Here is a 23,543-nt window from a genome sequence, read left to right as displayed (position 1 = left end):
CCTTCACAGACAAACTAGCTATTGTTTTTGGAGTAATCCTATAAAACTTGAGAGGCAAGTGGAATTTAGTTGTTTAGGAAAAGGGAAGTTTTAGCAGTGACGGTTTTGAGATGTGAGAGATTTGCGACGTTTAGCGCAAATCTTGTGTAGTTAGTGTGTAGTTAGTGTGTAGTGTAGTCAATAGTTTTGTTGTGTGTGTCAGAACAATGAGGCGACTGCTGAATGTTACAGGTGTTACAGTAGTGATACACCTCCTGTTGTCACAACTGCAGGTATCAGGCTGTTGTTCTCCTTTATCTCCTAGTGGACAGAGATTATTTTTTGGAGTGGCACAAATAATTTGTGTGACATCAGATTTGATGCAGAACAGCTGATTGTTCTGTAAATAGTTTAAAATGTTTATTTAAAAAATGCCTTGGCTGCATTTTTAGGTAAACAGCTGCAAAAAACGTTGTTGTTTGCAAAACTCAGTTACTTTTTTTTCCTTTTTTGAAGAAGTAACTATATAATTAATTGCCCAACATTGGTCATTATTTACTGTGTTTTGCAGACAGAGAGTTACAGGACTCTCTCCCAGAGCACAGACTCATACTCATAATACAAGTCAGAGCTTTATAAAGAAAAGTTAAATTAAAAAGAAAGTTGTGTTTTCAAAATTGGAGTTCAAGTTATTTTTTTGACTTCCACAGGTCATGAACAAGATTTTTTTTAATTTTCATTATAAGTGGGCTAAAGCAGTTAATTAAAAGTAGTCTAACATAAATGTAAATGCTGTAATTTGATTATTTTAATAAACCATGTAACTTGGATGGATGCGATGCTGGCATGACCACAGTGCACACGTCTGCTGTTGCTCACAGTGGACCAAGTGTCCGCTCAGGAAGTTTGTGTGTTCGCTCAGACACATGAAAAATTAGAGGGAACATAGTTTGTGATCATTTCCAGTGTTTAGTGTTCTCTGTGCCTCCCTTATATTTGGTCTCTGTGTTTCTCAGTTGCTCCGTCTCCCCTGTCAGTTGTATCCCCTAGTCAACACTGTGTGTCGGGGTTACGTTTCCTGTTTTACTTTGAAGGTCTGTGTCCTACATGAATGTACTGAGTTTTACTTCCCTTGGGTCTCCTTATGTCTGATTTCTCCCAGCTGTGCTCCCCTTCTGTGTCTCATTCTCCCCGTTATTCCCCAGTGTATTCATGCCCTGTGTTTCTCTGTGTTGGCGTTATGTCTTTTCTCATGTTGTGTGTCTGTTCCTACATCTCCCAGTGTATGTTTTGTTAGATTTTGCCCAGTTTAGGTTTTGTATGGGGTTTTTTCTGTTCAGCAATAGAGCTGCTTTGTGACTTTCAGTCCCGCCTCAGTTGAGTCTGCGTTTGGGTCCTTTTCCTGCCTGCACACAGCTGTAACATGACAAACCATGTGTTAAGTTTGCCTCATGAAAACAGTTTGACTTGACAAATAAAAGGTTTGAGCTACGATTTCACTTCCTGTATTTCAGAGTGTCGACCCAAACTTTCAGAGTCAGAATACTTTATTAAGCTCTGTTGCTGCAAGATAGTAAAAACAATCAGTGAATAAACTGGATTGAATAAATTATTATAGTAAAAAGTTGCAAACAGCACAAACAGCTATAATATAACAATTAACTAAATTATTTTTTATTTTATTTGTTTATTTATTTTTTGCCTGTCCTGTTCAGTTCTTTAGCAATCAGAATTTTTGTCTGAAGGCCAGGAAAGATGCCCAACGGATTAATTTTTTCAAGTGGAGAAAATATGCCAATGCCATATTGTTCCACTTTATTGATCTATATTATCATTGTTTATTTATTTTTTTCATTTTTTAAAATTTCATTTTCAAATCAAAATTGTATTTTAAGTTATTACAAGTTGGACAGACAACAATACAGAGAGGGAGAAATAAAACAGAGGGGATGGACAGACACTAAAATAAGATTTCTTTGGCTCTCGGTGGAGGTGGACGCATCTTTCACCCTCTCCCTTCCTTATCTTCCCTGCTGCTGCTTCTATGTCTTTGTCTAGTCTCTTCTAACTCTAACCTTCAAAGGGTCTCTCAGTCATGTTCTCTAAAACCTAAAGAATTATGGATTTAATCAACTGGTCCCGTAACGAAATTGACACCTTCCTGGGCCCCATTGTCCCGCAGACAATGTTTGCTACTGGATACTCGATGGTCGGTTGCGTTGCGTGTCTGGCGACACTCTCGATGGAGGACATTGAATGACATCTACCAATCTGGAACCACGATAAGAGAATTCTGGCTGATTGGAGCTGTCTCGGACCTGGCTTATCGAAAAGCAAGAATCGGCTACAGCTGTTCAAAATCCCATAAGGCTGGCCGACATGATAGACGATGGGCAGGGCTGTGAGTAAGACTGTGTCATTGAACAAAATATGGATAAGGTTTTGGAGAAGCTCATGGCTCTGCAATATATCTATATTGCAGAGCCATGAGCCATAGATGACATCTTTGAGAAGAAGAACAGGAATTCAGAGAATTGAGAGAATTGGTGACCAGTGATAAAAAATTAGACCAACTGTAAACATTGGATGCAGTTGTTTGCACTCAACCCAAACATTCACCATCTTCACTCATGCGGCTATCCCACTGCCACCAGCTGAAGGCCTGCCGAGGTCGAAGCTGACTGGAACAACAAAAATTCTCCATGATAACAGGATTGTTGACAGAACTCTTTGTCCCTCCTTCAAGGCCACCTGGGTCCACTGGAGACTGTTGACCTTCACTTAACCGGGCGTGGTGACACTTTCTGTGAGCTGAACACGGGATACACAGACACACACACGAAACATGTACACTGATACTGATACGTACTATCACCCTCCCTCCCCTGAATCCAACGCCTCCTCCCATGCTTACCTCCCATCTGATGTGGACAGCAGATCAGCTGGAGGCGCGATCGAAGATTGCAGCAGTCCCAGATCCAGCTGTACACACTGGACTATTCTCCCATGTTGCTTTATTTTGTTTTATGGTGTTATGGTGTGATGATGTCTGTGCATTCCAGATTATCCTTCTGTGTTACACATTTCAATGTTGTTTTTTTTTTCCTTGCTACCTAGCCTGACCTGTCTCCCCAATGTGATGTTTGTGTATTGTATGTACGGTCGGCAAGGTCTGTCATCTAGAATAGTAAGAAAGTGTCACAGTTTGTGTTGACAGACCGTGGGGATGTGGAGAAGGAGGACCCAAAATGCAGGACTCTTCAGATGAAGCAGCGTCTTTATTTATAGTGTTGCAAATATAAACCACAATAAATTCCTGTGCGTCCCACACTCCCGTGCTGTGTCCGCTCTCAAAGTCTGTGCTCTGAAACTCTGTTTTCCAGTTTCCGTGCACCCGTGCTTGCTGCCCTCTCATCTCCACACTCCTGCGGGAAGAACACAGCCGTAAATACTTCACACTACGGCAAACTTACACTAACTGACATCTAACTGGGAAAGTGACGGAAAGTCTCACACAACGATCCAGCGTCGGAGAGAACTCAACCACACCCCTAAGTAGCTCTCCTGATGAAGCTTGACCAGCTGCACACACCTATACCCACAAACAAGAAAAACAAGGTAAAAACGAGGGACAGCAACACCAAATATACACATGTCCATAAATTATTCAAGAACCCTGGGTATCCAGACGCAGGGTTCTTGATAAAAAGTAAAGTGTATTTATTAAGCGCTTTTCATAGACGGGCAGTCACAAAGCGCTGTACAGGATTCTTATAATTCTTATTTTCTGGTTTATTTGTTTCTTCCCCTTCTCGTCCAATCTGTCTCTGTGTGCTGTGATTAGTGTCCTCATGTTTGTTTATCTCCCACCTCCTCAGTCATGTCTTTGTATCTGTCTTGTGTCCAAATCTTTTTTAGTGATGTTACATCAATGTGCTCACAGACATTTACCTTACACTATGTTTGAGTTACAGGGCATCATCTGTGAAATATAACAGAGATTACAATCTTCAACCTTCAGTGAGTTTATGGTGAGCCTACAATGTTATTCATGAACAACAAAGCAAACGAAGCATAGCTTAATAAATCTAGAAGACAGTTCAAATTAAATGATTAATTCTAGTCTATGTCTCAAAACCATGCAAACCAATGAGGAGGGGAAGAGGTGTAGCTAATGAAGTGGCCAGTCTGAGGGATTTCCCTCCTCCTCACTGAGGTTCTTTTGCTGCTCTTCTTCATGTCTTTATAAACTGGTGGTGTTGCCACAGTATTCCTACACGCATTACTGTTTTTATTTACAGATGTGCAATATCTCCACATGCTGCTCCTCTTTCTCACTGTCTGAAGCCCAAATGTGTTTTCTCAGGGCATCTGAGTCACGTGATCGCACAGTAACGAATCAAAGCAGATCAGGAAGAAGGGGGCGGAGCAAAGTGTGTGTGTAGGAGAGGAGTCGAGCAGAGAGAGCTGCTTTTGCATGAAACGGGAGTAAAGTATTGAACTTAGAGGAGAGACACAAACTAAAGTATCGATCATATACCACTACCAACGTTTGGATCGATATCTGCATCGATCTGCCCACCCTTGTCTCCTGGATCGTAGCTGAGATCAGCGTGAACCACGTGGGTCTCTGCTCCCTGATCTGTTTCCTGTGTTTGGAAAGAGTTCCAGCTTCATCACGGAGTTTCTCTCGGTTTGTGGGCTCATCTAAAGGTAAGCACCGAGCTAACTTTACTGTGAGTTCAGTTCATGTTGAGTTTAGCTCCTGAATGAGGTCTTCTGCTGCTCTCCTCGGTGTCTGTTCACAGTTTCTTGTGAACACGTTGAGAGAAGAGCGAGAGAGTGTTTGGAGAAAAACACCAACTAATCATTAGCTCAGCATGCTGGGAGAAGTTGGAGCAGAAAAGTCTTTTCATTGTCCCTGCAGCTGTTTTTCTGCCTGCACCAAACCTCTACAGCCTCATTTCTACTTGAAGTGATAACAGGAAGGTGTGTGTGTGTGTGTGTGTGTGTGTGTATGTCCATGCTGCCCAGTCTCTTTTACTGTGTTTAAATTGCAGCTGCGAGAACACGGCTGTTCAACATCTATTCAGTCAGTCACGTTTATTTCACATCTACAGACACGCATTTCCACGTGTTACAGACAGTGAGTAGGTAGAGCGGTAAGCTTTGATCTTTTTTTGGTCTATAATTTGAATTTTAGTCTTTAATTTGTCAAATGCATCTTTCCTGGATGATTTAAGGTAATTTTGAGTCAACATTCAAACAGCAGTCAGTAAATTCTGGGTAAAAATTTCCCTGAGTGTTCACTGATGGAGAGAGTTTGTTTTGTTTTTTTTTAAATTTAACACTAGAATTACTGACCCTTTTTTTTGCTGGTGCAAATCCCTACTACTAGATTTACTAATAATAAAAAATTAACAGTGCAAATGCGAATTCCTTGCTGACATTTTAACCAAAAGGCATTTCCAGTGGAAACTGGCCGACATATCCTCAGCATAACCATGTATAATATCCACAAAACTTAAAAAGAGGTTAAACACACACAATACGTTAATATTATGTTGAAGCACAGTACGTATCACTCTGCGAGGCTCCTGCCTACGATAGCCGTAATGCTCCGACAATCCATCAAGCGGTGCGGGTTCAGTCGCTTAGCAAAGTCGTACTGTATGGGCTCAAAATGTGGTCATAAATATTTTGTACTTGTAAATCAGGATCTGTATGTGTAAAAAGAATTTGTGTGTGCGTAAAAAAGATTTGTATGTGTAAAAAAGATTTGTGTGTGCGTAAAAAAGATTTGTATGTGTAAAAAAGATTTGTGTGTGCGTAAAAAAGATTTGTATGTGTAAAAAAGATTTGTGTGTGCGTAAAAAAGATTTGTATGTGTAAAAAAGATTTGTGTGTGGACTTAGCCAAAAACCCCCTGCAAGTTACACGTACGAATTTCGACCCTATTTTTCTTCCTTTCATCTGATTGGTCAATGTCATGTCAATCACAAATGTAACAATCCAATCAGAGAACAGATGGGTTTGGCTGTCGGAGGGACGCTTTTTTTGAACTGCAGGTCTTTGAAGGGAATAAATGCCCTTTTACATGCCAACCCAGCGTTTTCCTTCATCACCACGAAGGAAAACAGTCTGTGGTCGTCTGAGTTTGGTGATTTTTGTGTCACAGGTCTATGTGCTTAATACAGGGACTTCCACAGCCTTTTCAACAGCGCTGCGGACCGCGGGGGGCGGGCAGTGTTTTGGAAATGACAGTCTTCATTACAAAGCTTTCTTCCTTATGAATTAGCATACATGTTTTTATTGAACATTTGAAGAACTAGCAAAAAAAAAAAAACGAAACTCTTGTAGGGGACATAAAGTCAGAGATAGAAACGACAAGGAGCAGGTGCATCTAGTACAGGTAGAGCTGCTGCAAAAACCCACAGAGCCCAGCAGCCAGCGCAACAAATTCTGGATCCTTTGCTTTTAGTTAGCAGTTAGCATTAGCAGCACATCCTGCGTCCGATGTGAAAGGACTTTTATGCTGCGCACTGTGACTCACAGCAATGGTCCCGGGTCAGCCCTGACTTTGTGTTAAACTAATCCTAAAGTAATGATGGTATTTCTAACCACTGACATACCACAACTTTATCCTTTCAACAGCTGCTGAAAGTTAGCGGACCTAGCTGCTATCGGATATTTATATAGAGATCCTCCAGCTTCAAACTGTATTACCCTTCAAGGACCTGCATTTCAAAAAAGCGCCCCTCCGACAGCCAAACCCATCTGTTCTCTGATTGGATTGTTACATTTGTGATTGACATGACATTGACCAATCAGATGAAAGGAAGAAAAATAGGGTCAAAATTCGTACGTGTAACTTGCAGGGTTTTTTTGGCTAAGTCCACACACAAATCTTTTTTACGCACACACAAATCTTTTTTACACATACAAATCTTTTTTACACACACACAAATCTTTTTTACACATACACAAATTCTTTTTACACATACAAATCCTGATTTACAAGTACAAAATATTTATGACCACATTTTGAGCCCATAGTACTGAGACATTTGACAGATTGCTGAGCGCCATGTAGCACATAAAATCGTTTCAAGGTCAGTAAACACAACCAGAGTTCATACATAAGGCACACGGGATTATAAGGGGCACTGTCGATTTTCTTCAGAAAAATCAAAGGATTGATTTTAAGTGTGCCATATTTTCCAGAAAACACGGTAATAATGATGGCCCGCTGGCATGCTCTACCAAAAATAGTGCTTTGTTGTGTATCTGACGGATGAAAGCCAAACCAGTTCCACACCACTGAAGTTGAAGCATTCTTACAAACCAATTCTGGTTCATTTAACGATCCACTTTTGCTCTTCTCATTCTGCGTCTACTGACATTTTTCATTTTCCTATCGTTGCCCAACATTACACCAGTATTACCGTGAACGGTATGATATAGCCCAGCCCTATATATATCTACATTGGGTGTTCGGTTATAAAATGTTCTTTTTTTTTTTTATTGCTAGTGATTTGCGGCTGGTTTATGACAGTTGACTGTTACATGTGTTATCATGTGTTTTTTATGATGTAATGTTTAGTAATAAATTTTAAGGTGCTAATCGCGGATAAGCTAGCAAGCTCAACAATTAGCCGCCATGCTAAGTGGACGTTGGTAGCCAAGTCCGTGGGCCTGTCTCAATGTGCGTACTTGCGTTCTCATGTACTCATGATACGTCATCAGTCGGAGACCCATACTGTCACTACCCGATCCGTACCGGAAACCCGGTCGGTACCACGCACGTGCGAAAGGCTTCCGGTCGAAGCATTTTATGATAGTTACGGGTCAGAGTATCTGTTAAGATGTTAACAATAATAAGTTCCTCTTAAAATGTTTGCAGTAATGAAACATTCCAATATAATGTAGACAAAAAGGGGGAAAAAAAGATAGTTACGGATCAGGACTCCCCGATCCTTACTGCGCATGTGCAAAGTCGGGACCGTACAAATCGGGTCTACCCGATCAGTAACGCGCATGTGCAGATGTTTTCTTTTTCTTCTGTTCGTTTAATGGGAGTTTACTCCCCAGTGTTCGAGGATACCGCCACCTGCTGACCGAGCAAATGAACCCTATTGTAAACTGAATTAGCGTCATTACAAATGTGTGTTAAATTTGATTTAGTGATAGTCGAGTGTGTTTATGCTTGTCTGTGTGGAGAGGATTGATTGGAATAGTGATGATGATGTCCACTATCACTGTCAATTGTCAGTAAACACTTCATCTGGCTGATGAATCTTCACGTGACATATTACAAAGTCTGTATTATTAACTCTGTAATTAGGCGCCATTCTTCTTATTTTACGGCGCTGTTGTTCAATCGGGGAACGCTCTCTATTGAGGAGAAAAGCATGAATTTGTTTGTATACGGAGGTATCCATTGTCGCTATTAGGGCTGCCACAAACAATTATTTTGATAGTTGACTAGTCACCGATTATTTTTGCGATTAGTCGACTAATCAGATCATGCATCCATTGGGTGTAAAATGTACAGCTTATTGCACCAACATGCATCTGCTCTTATATAACTATCATTAGCTTACAGTTTTAAGTGTTTAAGTTATGTGCTAACTAAAAATAAAGACAAGAAGATAGTTTATTAAATTTTAATGAAATTTGCATTGTTTCGGTGAAGTTTAACCTTGGAGAACCCATGGGGTCAGAGCCGACCCCATTAGTTTTCTAGGGAAACCATGGGGTCAAATTTGACCCCATGGGTTCTCCAGGGTTAATAAACTCCTTGCTATCTAAAATATAACAGGTCACCAGAGTATATTCTCGAGCATCTCACACTTCTGATAATCAGTTGTCTGCTTGACGTTTATTCAGCTGTGTAAAAACTATAACTTTAATCTCAGCCAAACCGATTTACTCAGGAACAAATAAAATACTAAAAAAAAGCAAAACAATAACATTCTAAAGTTATCTAAGTGACTTATATATGTTTAGCCTGAGTAGCGAAAGACGGCGGTGGGTTTGAAAATGATTTGCCGGGAGTGCGGTGTTCTCACGGGCTCTAGTGAGCCTTGAACCCCGGCTAGCTATCGAGCTAGTGGATAACAGATGTCTCCGAAAACGCCGGTGCGCTTTTGAAAATATGTGGTGTCTTGATAAACTGAGCAGATATTTGAGGTTTACACAGTTACATTCTCGCCTGAAAATATGTTAAACATTTATTTTGTGACCCAGAAAGAATAATAAGAGTAATATTAAAACTAACTAGCTGCCGCCATTGTTGGAAACTTAGCTGGGCTGCGCTATGAATTCTGGGACAGAGTTACTTCTTCTTCTTCGGGGTTTAACGGCAGCTGGCATCCTTGTACATGCAGTGCTGCCATCTTCTGTTTTAGTCCGTTATTACACTCTTAAATCCTACTACTTATTCCTGCGTCTTTTGTAATCTTACAAAGTTCAAACGACGCATCGACTATTAAATCAGTCGTTGACGATTTTGATAGTCGACGTAATCGTGACTAGTTGACTAATCGTGGCAGCCCTAGTCGCTATCCATTGGGTAGCGACAGTACGCATCAAGCCGAGAACACGAACAAGTCCCGGATGTGTTCTCGCGCCGCCTGTTTTTTTTGTTTTTGTTTTTTTAAATTAAACTTTATTTATCACATTTTAGACATACAGTTAAGTAAAACAGGGATCATATAAAAGATGGCATTGTAGTATTACAGTGAGGAGCAATGAAAGTCACAGGGACAACGAGACAAAAGTGAGTACACAAAAAAATAAATTAAGGAGAACATAAATAAAAATTTGCAAGAGCCAAAATCAAGTTAGCAGTTTCAAACGGTTACAGATGTTAACCGTCTTGAGAGCCTTAGTGTTTTTTGATGAGGAGATTGTCCTTATATATTGTGCGAGTTCCATTTTTAATACAAGATTTTAAAGCTACTGATTTACTCAAGTAGTTAGTTTTATTTTTCCATAGAAAATTGTATAATAATTTGTTAATTGACTTACAGGTTGTATTATCAACATGTAGTGACTGGGCAGCATAGGTTAGACGGGAGATCTTTTCATCATTCGAAAGTAGAACTCTTCCCTTCAACGACAGGGCTCACTGTAGCCAATGATTAAAGATTTTTGGGGGTTTTATCTATAATAGGCGTGAAGTTTATGGAGCATCTGGATTGCTCGTTTTTTATTATTTGAATTCCAAGGTATCTTACAGAGTTTCTTGCAGGTATTCCATGAATTGAAGTTGCTAAACAACTTTTAACTGGTAGTACTTCACAGTGAAAGTCCAGAGGCTTTAGAGAATGGCTGTATATTGTTAATGGCCACTGAAACTTGCTAGGCGTCTCTGAAGAAGAGAGCTGTATTGTCTGCCAGCTGACTTATGAGTATTTCTCTGTTAGCAATGACCAGACCTTTTAAAGAACTAAGTTTAATGTGTGAATTAAGGAGTTGCAAGCTTTATGGAGCTGTTACTATTGGAATACAGTGTCCGAACGGCATTACAGAAGGATTGACCAACCCCAAATTTATTTAAAGCAGTAAAAATAAACTCATGCTCCAAGGAGTCGAACACCTTGTAGAAGTCTAAAAAAAGAATAAGACTATCATCCTGTACAAGTTCTGGGTAATCTATTATGTCTAAAATTAATCTTATGTTGTTTGAGATATGACGATTCTGTATGAATCCTGATTGACTCTCATCAATAACTTTATCTAATACGTGTTTTATTCTATTAGCCAGAACTTGTGCCAGTATCTTATAATCATTATTCAGTAAAGAGATTGATCACCAATTGTCTAAGAGCAAAGGATCCTTACCTGGTTTTGGAATGAGGGTGATCAAACCTTGACATAAAGTGGGAGGGAGTGCACCTCTATCCATACTTTCCTTAAAAACTTCTAAAAGAAACGGGGCTAAACTGTCAGCGAACTCTTTATAAAACTTGGCAGTAAGGCCGTCAGTTCCAGGTGATTTGTTAATCGTTAGATGTTTTATAGCATCTGCAACCTTGATCAAAGAGATTGAGCTATTGCAAAGCTGACTATCCTCCTCATTCAGCTGAGTAATTTTGCCTATAGGATTAAAAAAAGTCAGACAAGCTTGAGGGCAATAACTAGAAGAATAAAGTTTGCAATAAATTTTTGAACAATATTTTGTTGTTATCCTTATCATTAGAAATTGTCCCATTAATATTTAGTTGTAGGATAGAGTTGGTGTTAGATTGATGTTTTTCAAGTCTGAAGAAATAGGCTGAATTCTTCGAGCCATTTTCTGCGAGACCGAATAAATGCTCCATCAGCTTGGGGTTTGGGGTTTGTTTAACCTGAGTAGCGAAAAGACCGGGCTGTGCCGGGAGTCGGCTGTTCTCGCTGTCTCTCGTGATCCTCGACCTCACTGTCTGCTATGGAGCTGGCGGGTCACAGACGTCTCCGAAAACATCGGAGCACGTTTGGAAATATGATATCTTGATAAATCAAGCAGATATTTGAAGCTCACACAGCTACATTCTCACTTGAAAATAACTTAAAAGTTTATTTTGTGACCCAGAAAGAGTAATATTTAAAAGTTTTTAGCCCCGCTCGTCCGCCATTGCAGTGTTTGAGTTTTGGACAAAATACATTCTGGGATATTTAGCTGTACCAAGTCCACACAAGTCACCACCGATGCATGACTGATAAAACAGGCGGAGCGAGAACACATCCAGGACTTTTTGCGTTCCCGGCTTGATGCGTACTTTGAATTGGAACAGTACTTGGTCTCCGACTGATGACGTATCACGAGTACATTTGGACCGAAGTACTTACACACATGTCCGCACTCAGTGCCATACATTCTCTTTATTTTGCTGGCCAGCTATCGCGATTGTTTTTTTGTTTTGCATTCACAAAGACTATACAAAGACATTTTGGTTATTGTCAAATAGACACTCTGATTACGGACTGAGGAGGTTGTAGTGTTACAACCCCAGGACTGAGGGAAAAAAAAAATATCTACATAATCATCACATTATCACTTATATCTTGGTTAAGAGAAGTGGCCATTGATGAAAATATTCTTTTTTCTCTTCTTGTCTTTGTTTATATTGCATTCCAGGAAAATTTTAATTTGTTCAGGTGTAAACATCTGCACTTAGATTTGGTTAAGTTTCCTTTGACGTATCAGTGTCAAGCTGATGTCTAAGAGGGTATGTTGAGAAGTGTTAAGGACAGTTGTGCTCCAGTCCATCAACCTTTAAAGTGTTGGACACCAATGGTAAACTGCCATCAGACCCTAACGGAAAATTACAGCAAAGATACAGCATCCTACCTCTTATGTATGCAACCTAATATGGAAGAAACATTTTATGAGGACACATATAAGCAATGGTTATGTAACTTTGCACAAATGATAATTTCAAAAGAATCAACTCTAACAGTCACTCATCCAAGTGACTTCTTCAGTCTCAGCCTACTGCAGGTTTCCCCAACCCTATAAACAGTACATTTGCACAATAACTGAAACGAGCCCACTGAAGGAACAATGGGCTGAGGTCAGTTTCTTGATCATTAATATGCAAATTCTCATGACCATTGATCAAACACCACTGATCAATGGTCATGAGTGCCATTGTTTCAGAGGGCGTCCGTTTTCCAAATTCAAACTGATAGCTGTTTCCACAGCAGAGGGGCCTGAAAGCTGAAGGCTCTGCCCCCTGTTCTACTTTTAAATACTGTAGGAAACACGAGTAAGCCTGTAGTGTGAGAGCAAAGTGCTCTAATGGGATAGTGTGATGCTATGAGATCTTTAAGCTATGATGGGGCCCGATCAGTCAAGACTTTGTATGTAAATATGATGGCTTCAAATTCAATGCTGGGACACATGTCCTTCCCCGTTCTTGTCTCACTGTGATGTTACAAAGATCTGTTTTGTGTCCCAGCTGATCAGCAGGAGGAGAAGAGTCTGACGGAGCACCAGACGAACATTTTCAACCATTTGGACTCAGCTCAGCTGCTACAGTGGACAAAAATGTCATCAACACAAAAGGTGAAGAACATATCACTTTTATTGAAACTATGTGCATTTCATCAGCTGATGCTTGTTTGTCAAGATTGAATAAGATTCAAGAAGACTCTTATTGTCATTTTGTATGGTGATACCCAGGCTGAAATGAAAGTGTTTCTCACCAGCATCTACAGTGCAATAATCAATACAACTAAAAGGAAAAATGGGTTAACAAACAGTAAAAAGGCAGTAATAAATTGCAACAATAAATAGGGGTAAATAACATAAAATCTAAATTTATAAACAAACTCAAGTCTAAGTAGTCACACTCATACAGGTAGCAGCAGTCCTTTCACAGAAGGGGATAATTAAATTAAGTAGTGTGTGTATCTGGGGAGTATATTGTATGCTGTGTGTGTGTGTGGATAGGAGGCATCAGAGTATAGCTGTGCTAATAGCCGAATGGATGGTAAGGGGGTGCAGTCCTGCTTTTCTCTCCTGAGGGAGTGCAGACACTTTTGTGCTTTTTTGATAACTGCTGTTGTATTAACGAAGAAGGACAGGTCATCAGCAAGGTGCAGGAACTTAACACTGCTGACCCTCTCCACAGCAGCACCTTCTATGGTGAAGTCTGTGTGGTGATCTCTGCCAGACTTCCTGAAATCGATCACCATCTCTTTTGTTTTGTCCACATTGTTGATGAGATTATGGGATCTACACCACACTTCAAGCTGCTCCACATCCATTCTATAAGTGGTCTTTGTCAGTGATTAGACCAACCACAGTTGTGTTGTCTGCGAATTTCACAATATGATTAGCACTGAGTCTGGCTTACAGTAATGTGTGAGCAGACTGAACAGCAACGGGCTCAGGACACCCCCCAGAAGAAAGCCTGTGCTCAACAAGATGGTCTTTGATGTGTGGCTGCCCACCTTGACTGCCTATTGCCGCTTTTCAAGAAGCTGAAAACCCATTTGCTTAATTGCAGGGTCCACGCCTGATAGCATCAGCTTTTCCACCAACTGCTGCAGAATGATCGTGTTAAAAGCTGAGCTGAAGTCGATGAAAAGGACTCTGGCAGAGGGGTGTTCTTCCTCTCCAGGTGTGACAGCATAACATGGAGTGTGGTAGAAAGAGGTCATCTTCTGTAGATCGGTTGGTCCTGTATGCAAACTGAAGGGAATCCAGGTCTATTTGGAGACTGTTCATGACGTGTTTCAAGACCAGCCGCTCGAGGCATTTACTCACAATTGGTGTCCCTTGTCATTGGGGGAGGGGGCTTGTAGTACGTAATGTGTTGGAAGCCCTGCCACAGCGTTGTTCCTCACACTACGTTGAGAAGCTCTCCACAGTCTGATATTGTTGTCAAGGGAGCAGACATTGGCCAGCAACTGTGTCCGTACGTCTGGCTTTTATTGGTTAGCAGCTAGCCTCGTATTAGCTACTCTATGCTTACCCTGCTTCTGCATCCTATCACACTGGTTTCTGTGCTTCCTCCTGGGTGTTGCTCCAGGCATAGTTATGGATTTCTTCCAGCTTGCTTGGCATAGGAGTCCAAGGTCACCCAACGCAGTCAGTAAATGTTTCTTGTAGCGAGAGATGTGGTTATGAGCTTTCTCAGAGAATTGCGTTTCCAAAAGATACTGCTGGTCATACACACACATCTCTTTCACACAGTTTACATTCGCAGTACATGGTCTTTGTCAATGGGAAATTGTACTTAGTAGTCAGTATAATCTTTTAATAATATAAGTTTACTTATGGTAGAATACTGCATGTAATCATTAAGTGTGCCTATGCCAAGAGGCACACTTATTACTATTCGTCGGATTTATTATTGTGTGGATGCCTCAAGGCATCCACACTATTAAGTTCCTGTTTCTCTTTGTGTGGATGCCCTAAAAGGGCTTCCACACTATTGAGTTCCTGTTTCTCTTTATTCTTTATACTTTATTCTTCAAGGTGCTCCGTTCTTCGCCGCTTAACTACTTCCTCAGTTTTCAGCTGATTTTCTCCGTTCAAACTCTAAACTGTTCTGCTCTTTCTGCTAATTCCTGCTATGACTTTTGGTGTTTATTACTATTATACTTTTTAAAATATTACACTTTTTTCCTTTAATTTGTCCCATTGAAATGAATGGGAAACCTCCACAATTCTGCTAAAACCTGCTTGTTTTTGAAATTTGACTACTTCCTCATACTTTCACCTAGAAACTCCATTCAAACTTTAAAATGTTCTCAGATTATTGGGCTATTCCTGTGTGATTCAGCTTTTTCAGACCTTCTACCGTTTTAATCTTATCTCTCTTTAAGTTTTCAGTTGCAAAATTGTGATTTTTCAGAAAATACATGCGTTGCTATGGTTGCTATGCAATTAACTCACAGTGAGCACTGGTCCTTTCTGAAACTTCTCTTCATGTCTGAACAAATCCTTGCTGCTCGCTCAATTTTCACTCAACCCCCACAAATTATACATCAAAACGTAGGAATTTTTGCTGGCTTTCAGACAATGTTACTATCTTTATTGTGAGATTTACCGTTTTTTCGCAATTTGCCTCAAAGTGACACATGGTCTGGTTACTCCCCATTCACTGTCTATGGGGAGGTTTTGAAATTCAGAGCTGAAATTCTGTAACGGGAGGCATTTTCAAATCGTCATATCTCTTTAACAAAGCAAAGTTAGGACATGAGGCTTGTGCCAATATACCTTCAGACACTGACACTCACAGTGGAAGCAGTTTTTACAATTATCTTACCGTTGAGCAATGAATTACGTTTGATTAAGGGGTGGAAATCTGTCTTCCTCTCAGTTTTCATACTCCGAAAATGAAGCCGTTTCTTCTCTCGTCATATCTCCGCGACGGAGGTACAAAGAGCTATGAAAATCACAGTCAAAGTACACCAAAGTCCGCTGATTCACCCAGTAGTTTTTGAGTTACACGACGTTCTGTAACACCAAAAAACGGCGTTTTTTGCCTCTCACCGCGATCTAATTATGACTGCTCAAGTCTCTGTCTTTCAGACCGCCGCCCCCTTTCCAGGTGGCGCAATCAGTAATGACACGGCTCTGCAGCTCAAAGGCCCACCTTGGTCCACGTGTTTTTTTTCACTACAAATTGATACACTATCACAGACCTGTAATTTATATTGCTAATTTGCTGCAAAGTTTTATGATTTTAGCAGCTTTTCTAATATGGACCTCAGATTCTTGTTAATGCTCCATGGCAAAGATACATACAAGTACACAGCCTGATGAAGCAGACAGAGGCAGTACCTCTGATTGGTGAATTTGAGCAGAACCAGGTTGTTCTGCCTACAGAAATTCTGCTGATTCACCTCTTTTCAGCGCAACGTTCTGCTTCTTTGCCTCTTTTCTACAGAAATTCTGCTGATTCACCTCTTTTCAGCGCAACGTTCTGCTTCTTTGCCTCTTTTCTGCAGAAATTCTGCTGAGTCACCTCAACCAGGTTGTTCTGCCTCTTTTCAGCAGAAATTCTGCTGATTCATCTTTTCAGCAAAATCTCCAGTTTCTTCACTACTTTTCAGCACAAATCCCAGCTTATTCAGCTATTTTGAGCAAAAACATCTTTTCAGCAGAAATCTGACAAGAGTTCTGCAGAACTTTTTTTAGCAGAAATTCTGCTGATTGAACTCTTCAGCAGAATTTTCAGAATTTTCACCTCTTTTTAGCCCAAATTCTGCTTATTCACCTCTTCTGCAAAATTTTCAGCCTTTTCACCTCTTATTAGCACAAATCTCAGCTGTTTTCAGAAAAAACTCTTTTGAGCAGAAATTCTGCTGATTCACCTCTTTTCTGCAAAATTTTCAGCCTTTTTACCTCTTATCAGCACAATTCTCAGCAGCTTCTGCTGATTTCAGCAGGATTGTCAGTCTGTCCACCTCTCCTTTGTGAGAATCAGTTGGGGTCAGTGAGATCAATCGCTGCCTTGAGCACAGGAGGGCCAAGTTCGAATCCTGCTCAGGGTGACATTTTGTTTTCACCACCATACAACTTTTTGCAACTTTTCATCTTTTTCAGCTTTTCAGCAGACAGCTTCAGCGTTAAGGCATCCACACAGCATTTTCGCAGGAAATGCAAATTTTTCTAGTTATTATTATTCTTCAGTTTCCGCCTGAAATTTTGCAGCGAATCTCGCCTCGCAGTTTTGAGACAAGCTTCATATATGTTACCTCATTTTGTGCGACTGGATCAGGAATGGTGTGCTATGACTTTTGGTGTTTATGACTATTATAGTTTTTTAAATATTAATATTTTAGTGAAAATTTTCCCGCGCTTCTCTGCCAAACAGTTTTGACAATAGGGTTACATATGTTAGATCATTTTGTGCGGCTGGAGCTGGACTAGTATGGTATACACTTTTGGTGTTTATGACTTTTATAGTTTTTTAAATATTAATATTTTAGTGCAAATTTAGAAAGATTCTTCTTTTGGCGCCATAGAAACAGACTTCATTTGTGGTGTGTTGGCTCCATCTTTTGGTCCCACTGAAACAAATTTCAAACTTCATTTGTGGTGTGTTGGCTCTCTCTAGTGGTATGCCGGGAGTAGTACGGCCTGTCTACCCTTATTTGGATTACCGTAATGATGACAATATCAATGGTGCGCACAGCGTCGCTGCTTTCAGGAGCCATTGGAATTTTTAAGGTTGCGCAAATCATTCAAAAGTTACGGTAATGCTTGGTGGAAAACTCAATATCCCACAATTCATAGCACGCCTCTGCCGAGTCAAACAATGGCGGCCATCACTTAGTTTTTATTTTCCTCTTAATACTGTTTCTAGGTCACAAAATAAACTTTTAAGATATTTTCAGGCGAGAATGTAGTTGTGTAAACTTCAAATATCTGCTCGTTTTGTCAAAACATCCCATATTAGCAACAGTGTTCTGACGATGTCGTTTCTGCCTGAGGCTAGCTGGCTAGCTAGCCAGGCCGGCTTTGCTAACAAGCTACAGCCGGCCTGGATGACAGTGAGGGCGGCTTACTATCGTTTTCACCCCCGGTCCTTCGCAATATCTCGTGGTCACAGCTGGACTTATTTTTCGTTTATATGGACCGATGATTTATTTATTTATTCATTTTAGTAACGGTATAAACAGTGAAAGGTGGTGGATTGGCCAGATGTAAACTTAAAATATCTGCTCGTGTTACCAAGACATCCCATATTAGCTCTGATGGTTTCGGTGCCTGCAAAGAGCTAGACAGCTAGCTAGCTAACCCGAGCTGGCTGTCTTTTTGACTCAGGGTCATAGCTGGATTTATTTTTCGTTTTTATGAGCCGATGAGGGTTTTTTTTTTAGTAACGGTACAAACAGTGAAAGGCGGTGGATTGTCCAGATGCTGGTCGATGTGGAAAAAATAACTGAGTTGTTTGGTAGTCGCTGACGCGGAGCTACAACCGAGGGCAGCTATCCACCGGTGTGTGTCAGAAAGAACATGTGGGGAATGAGACATACGAGGCGGCGAGGCGACCGCCGATCGACCGGTGGTAGATCGTGGATCAGGGAAACCGAAGGCAGGAGAAGCAGGCGGCTGCCGGTCGGAGCGTGAGGTGAACTGAATTTCAGGTAAGAAGTTATGAACTGCACTCTATTTGGGTCAGATATAAACCGAGTTTAGGTGTAGTTTATTTTCGTTGTGCTGACTTTTTACAATCAGTTATAATAACTCGTACTGCGTGCTAGCTAGCACGACGGAGTTTCTATACAGCTGTGTGCGCGCTAAGTTACTGATGTTGAACTTTATGACAGCCTCCCCTGTCATTCTCTCGCCTGTTCAAACTTCAATCATGAAACTGATCAACGATCGGCTTTTCGCTCTTGTTTATCGCGCTAAACAACAGCAGCACGTTTAAGCTTGATCAGCTGTTGTTAGAATTCATTTGATTTTAATTTCTAGTATCAGCTGATGTTTGCTGGGGCCACAGCTGTAGAAGCGGCTGGTTGAAACCAGGAGATGTCCTTACTGAATCATCAGAGCTAAACTGGTGATGGAGAAACAGGTTTACCCTTTAGGTGACATGAATGAGTTGAAGGGAATCTCCAAAAGTTGATTCTGTTCATCTTCACGCTACGTCCAGATGAACAGAATCAACTTTTGGAGATTTACTTTCCTGGATGATTGAGAATGCATCAAGACGAGTTGAAAGGAAGTTATGAACTGTTTCTGAGAGACAAATAAACACCCAGCTCCTGTTTTTGTGTAGCTGACAGCTGGTAACTATGCAGGGGCGGATCTAGCAAAGCTTTTGCCAGGGGGCCAGGTAGGGCATTAACAGGGAAAGGGGGACACAAAGATATACTTTTCTTTCTTACTCTCATATAAAATATTTAGCTTTTTATTAAATAGTTTTCTGCATCTTACAACCAAAGTTTGTATAATAATACACAAGATTGGCTGTAGACCATTGTTAATCATTCAGAACACTGTGTAAAAATAACAAAAAACAAAAAGTGAATGCAAAAGTGCATAAATATTTATTTTACGTGTTTGATGTGTGTGGCGGGGCGTGGTCTGCAGTGCCGCTGCAGGGGAGGTGGACCCACCTGAGCGGCACCTGCAATCACGCCTCTCGGGTGTAGTCTGTGCTCTCTTGGCTGTTTTTTGGGTGTGTATCGGGCTGTGAGTTGAAAAGCTACAGCCGGCTGTGTGGGTACACCAACCATGTGTGAAAAGTGGTCCATAACGTAATGCTTCAAAGAGTGTTCATGCAAACATTGTCGGGTCTGCCGTGGTACAATGGGACTTCTGCTCATGAAACTATGTGCACAGCGTCTGCAAATCGGGGCTGTACAAAGTCACTTCATCTTTACCCAAAACTGTGAGCTGTCATCTGTGAGGCGCGAGCGGTGTTTGTTTTTACCATAGTTCATGGTGGAGAATGGCTGCTCTTTTGAGTTTTGCTCTCTGTAGCTGTATGAATGGCAAACTACACTGATTAGCAGCGGCATAGGCACACTTAAAATTTCTTCTGAAATTTTCGCTTTCTAGTTCTAGTTTTGTTTGTAGGCTTCTTCTAGGGATTTGATGTTTTTTTTCTAATTCCTGAATATTTTTGTTTTCTTCTTTCTTTTTATGTGATGAGAAAGAAATTATTTTACCTCTCATCACAGCTTTCCCTGCTTCCCATAGAACAGAAGCTGATGTTCCGGGAGTGTCATTATAGTCTAAATATAGAGTCCATTCTTTTTTAAAATATTTAATAAAGTCTTCATCTTTAAGCAGTGATGCATTAAATCTCCAGTTTTTACTAGGCGTAGTATTATTCTTGTGCATTAGTGTTAAAGATACAGGAGCATGATCGCTGACAGCTATAGGGTGAATCTCAGTGTCTGAAATGTCCCTCAGCAGTGAGCTGCTGACCAAAAAATAATCCAGACGAGAGTAGGAGTGATGGACATGTGAGAAAAGAGTATATTCCTTACTGGTGGGGTGAAGGGAGCGCCATGCATCGCAAAGACCAAAGTCGCTCATATACTGTTTGATTATATTTATGGACTGCCAATTACGCTGAGTTCCTGCTGTATTGAGCCTATCCATTTCTTCATTTAGTCCAAGGTTGAGGTCGCCTCCAAGAACAAGTGTGCCATCTAAGTGTTCAGAGAGTGTACTGAAAAAGCCGTGAAAGAATGAGGGCTCATCAACATTTGGACCATATACACTTACAATACATAGCTTTTTATCAAGTATAGATAGTTTAATGATTAAGAATCTGTCCTCTGGATCTATAACTGTATCGAGTACTGTGAAATTAATATTTTTATGTATTAAAATTGCTACTCCCCTTTGTCTAGAATTATAACAAGCTGAGAACACATTAGGAAACTCAGGTGTTTTAAGTTCATTCGAACCTCTAAGAGGTCTGTGGGTCTCTTGTAAAAGGACAACATCTGCCTGTAGTTTTTTGAGTTGGTTAAATATTTCTAACCTCTTTTCTCTGGAGCCAGCTCCATTTATATTCCATGTAACAAACCTTAGTGCACCCATAGATGTCTGTGTATAACTAGGGGTGTATGCTGTGTGTGTTGCTTAGACAGGTGGCGAGAATACATCACTTGTTCGTAAATAAAGAGAAGGAGAGAGAGAAAAAATGTGTGGCGAGATGCTCTCTGTGTGTGTATATTTACTAATATGAGTGCGCTTGGCTTAAGCGTGTGTATCCTATACGTCTGTGTGCGCTGTCTGACTGATGTAAATGTGCTGCCGTTGAGCGCATGACTGTGCGTATGTGTCGAAATAAAGGATGTTGTTTGTGGATGAGTCTGGAAGCAGGTGATTGAAGCAGTGAAAGAAAATAAAAAAGAAAGAAAGCAAGGACAAGGGTGAGCAGCATAAAAACAAGAGCGGGAAAAAGAGAAAAAAAAACAAAGGAAAAAAACCTGGAAACATTGCAATTAAACCATTGACGGAGAGTGACGGTGTTCATTCTGCTATAATATCACACTTAAAATGCGATTTGATACTGTTAAGTTACACTGACTTGCATTAACATCTGTTTGAGTGGATAGGGAAAGGGTGTAGCGCAGCGGTCCCCAACCTTTTTTGCGCCACGGACCGGTTTATGCCCGACAATATTTTCACGGACCGGCCGCGGATAAATACAACAAAATAAAACTAGTACCGGTACTGAAAAAAGAAGATTTATTCATAACACACGTGAAAAGACCCAGGAAAACCGAGTTAACGAAAAAACGATAACAAAATAACACTGGAAACCGATAAAAACCCTGAAAACCATACATTTCACACCCGAGTCTCACTCTCGTGGCCCGGTACCAAACGACTCGTGGACTGGTACCAGTCCGAGGCCCGGGGGTTGGGGACTGCAGGTGTAACGGATTCTTATCTGGTGTGAAGTTAATACAGCCACGGAGTGATGCCAGGGTCGCGGCAAAGCTGTCCATCCACGTAGAGCCGGTCCACAGCGATGACAGCGCGGGACCCCGTCTGGATGAAGCCGCGTCAGATTGGGAAGAGGACCCTGCGTCGCTCCAGGATCTCTTTTGGGAACTGCCGATGCTTTGATTTCTAAAAGTAACTGGTGATTGTACACACGTAGACCAAGGGCGTTTTGGGCTAACATAGAAAAGGATAAAGCTAGTAAAAGCCAAAGCAAAGCTAGCAGAGCTGACTGACGCAATGTCAACAGACGTGTCACTGTGCATACTGCTGCCACCATCTTGCCCAATAAATTAGTGCCCCCATTTCAGCCTACGCACCAACTGAGCAGTGGAGAATAACACCAACAGGGGCAGTAAACAGAGCTAACTAGGAGCAGCTAGCTAGCCCAACTCAGCAGAGGTGTTCTTACGCTCTTCATCTCTCTGAGAACTGAGGGATGATTGTGATGACAGGGGTGTATATTTGCATGCGGGGCTGTGCACACGTCATCACAGATCGTCCGCCTTAAAGGCGTGAATAAAGGTTTCCTCAGCCAGGCGTGATATCCCATACCACAGGTGTTGTACCGAGTGTATCGACTGAAAAGGAACTACTTCAACCTTTGGTTTAAAACTAGTGTTAATGGAGGAAGTTTGAAGGTTGAGTTTGTTCCACAACTGCATTTCACTCACTGCCTGTGTTTGTATCTCTGTCACTGCAGGACCAACATGAAGCGAGAAGTCAGCGCTCTCAGGAGGCCGACAAACCTCACAGAAGACAGAGAGAGAAAACATACAGCTGTGATGAGTGTGGAAAGGATTTCACTCATGCTGGAAGCTTAAAAAGACACCAACTATTCCACAGTGGAGTTAAAGCATACAGCTGTGATAAGTGTGGAAAGGATTTTACTTATGCTGGAAGCTTAAAACTACACCAACTCATCCACAGTGGAGTTAAAGCATACAGCTGTGATGAGTGTGGAAAGGATTTTACTCATGCTGGAAGCTTAAAAGTACACCAACTCATCCACAGTGGAGTTAAAGCATACAGCTGTGAGTTGTGTGGAAAGTCATTTACCCTGGCTGAACACCTAAAAGCACACAAACCTGTTCACAGTGGAGTTAAAGCGTACAGCTGTGACTTGTGTGGAAGGTCTTTTACCCATGCTGGAAGCTTAAAAAGACACCAACTTATCCACAATGGAGTTAAAGCATACAGCTGTGAGTTGTGTGGACAGTCTTTTACCCTGGCTGGAAGCTTAAAAACACACAAACTCATACACAGTGGAATTAAACCGTACAGTTGTGGTTTGTGTGGACAGTCTTTTACCCTGGCTGGAAGCTTAAACGCACACCAACTCATACACAGTGGAGATAAACCGCACAGCTGTGGTTTGTGTGGACAGTCTTTTACCCGGGCTGGACACTTAAAAAGACACCAACTCATACACAGTGGAGTTAAACCATACATCTGTGACTTGTGTGGACAGTCTTTTTCCCGGGCTGGAAACTTAAAAAGACACCAACTCATACACAGTGGAGTTAAACCATACATCTGTGGCTTGTGTGGACAGTGTTTTACCCATGCTGGAAACTTAAAAGCACACCAACTCGTCCACAGTGGAGTTCAAGCGTACAGCTGTGACTTGTGTGGA

The 23,543-nt window shown here is 41.1% G+C and overlaps 1 long non-coding RNA gene across 1 annotated transcript in view; it reads left to right on the top strand.

The window, feature by feature from the left end:
* The first annotated feature begins 12,924 nt into the window (after window positions 1–12,924).
* The window catches only part of LOC134634816 (uncharacterized), a 13,438-nt gene continuing 2,819 nt past the window's right edge, over window positions 12,925–23,543 (top strand). The window contains exons 1-2 of the long non-coding RNA XR_010573808.1: window positions 12,925–13,033; window positions 22,611–23,543. The exon at window positions 22,611–23,543 is cut by the window's right edge and continues 501 nt beyond it. This is a non-coding gene — a long non-coding RNA (uncharacterized LOC134634816). The remainder of the gene's footprint in view (window positions 13,034–22,610) is intronic.

This window comes from Pelmatolapia mariae, linkage group LG9, assembly GCF_036321145.2.
Source record: "Pelmatolapia mariae isolate MD_Pm_ZW linkage group LG9, Pm_UMD_F_2, whole genome shotgun sequence".
Lineage (NCBI taxonomy): Eukaryota > Metazoa > Chordata > Actinopteri > Cichliformes > Cichlidae > Pelmatolapia > Pelmatolapia mariae.
This window is presented reverse-complemented; position numbering and strand designations above follow the sequence as displayed.